This window comes from Antechinus flavipes, chromosome 4 (genome assembly GCF_016432865.1).
Source record: "Antechinus flavipes isolate AdamAnt ecotype Samford, QLD, Australia chromosome 4, AdamAnt_v2, whole genome shotgun sequence".
Lineage (NCBI taxonomy): Eukaryota > Metazoa > Chordata > Mammalia > Dasyuromorphia > Dasyuridae > Antechinus > Antechinus flavipes.
In genome coordinates this window covers 11,863,152-11,863,366 of record NC_067401.1, presented here as the reverse complement: position 1 = coordinate 11,863,366, position 215 = coordinate 11,863,152, and positions in this window count along the sequence as shown.

The following is a 215-nucleotide window of genomic DNA, read 5'->3' as shown; positions in this document are numbered from 1 at the left end:
GAGTCCCTGACCCTTGGGGAGCCCCGGGGGGACATCAGGACATCCAGGCTTTGGGGAGATCCCTCTACCACGTGCCGTTGCTGCCTTTTGTGTTCATATCACCTTCATTTCTGAATTTATCCTCCTCCCATCCCAGCAAATCAGCGTCCCTTGTTGCAAAAGCACTTTTTGCTAAAGTCAGCAAACCCAAGCCGTGCACCTGAGCGCTGGCCATG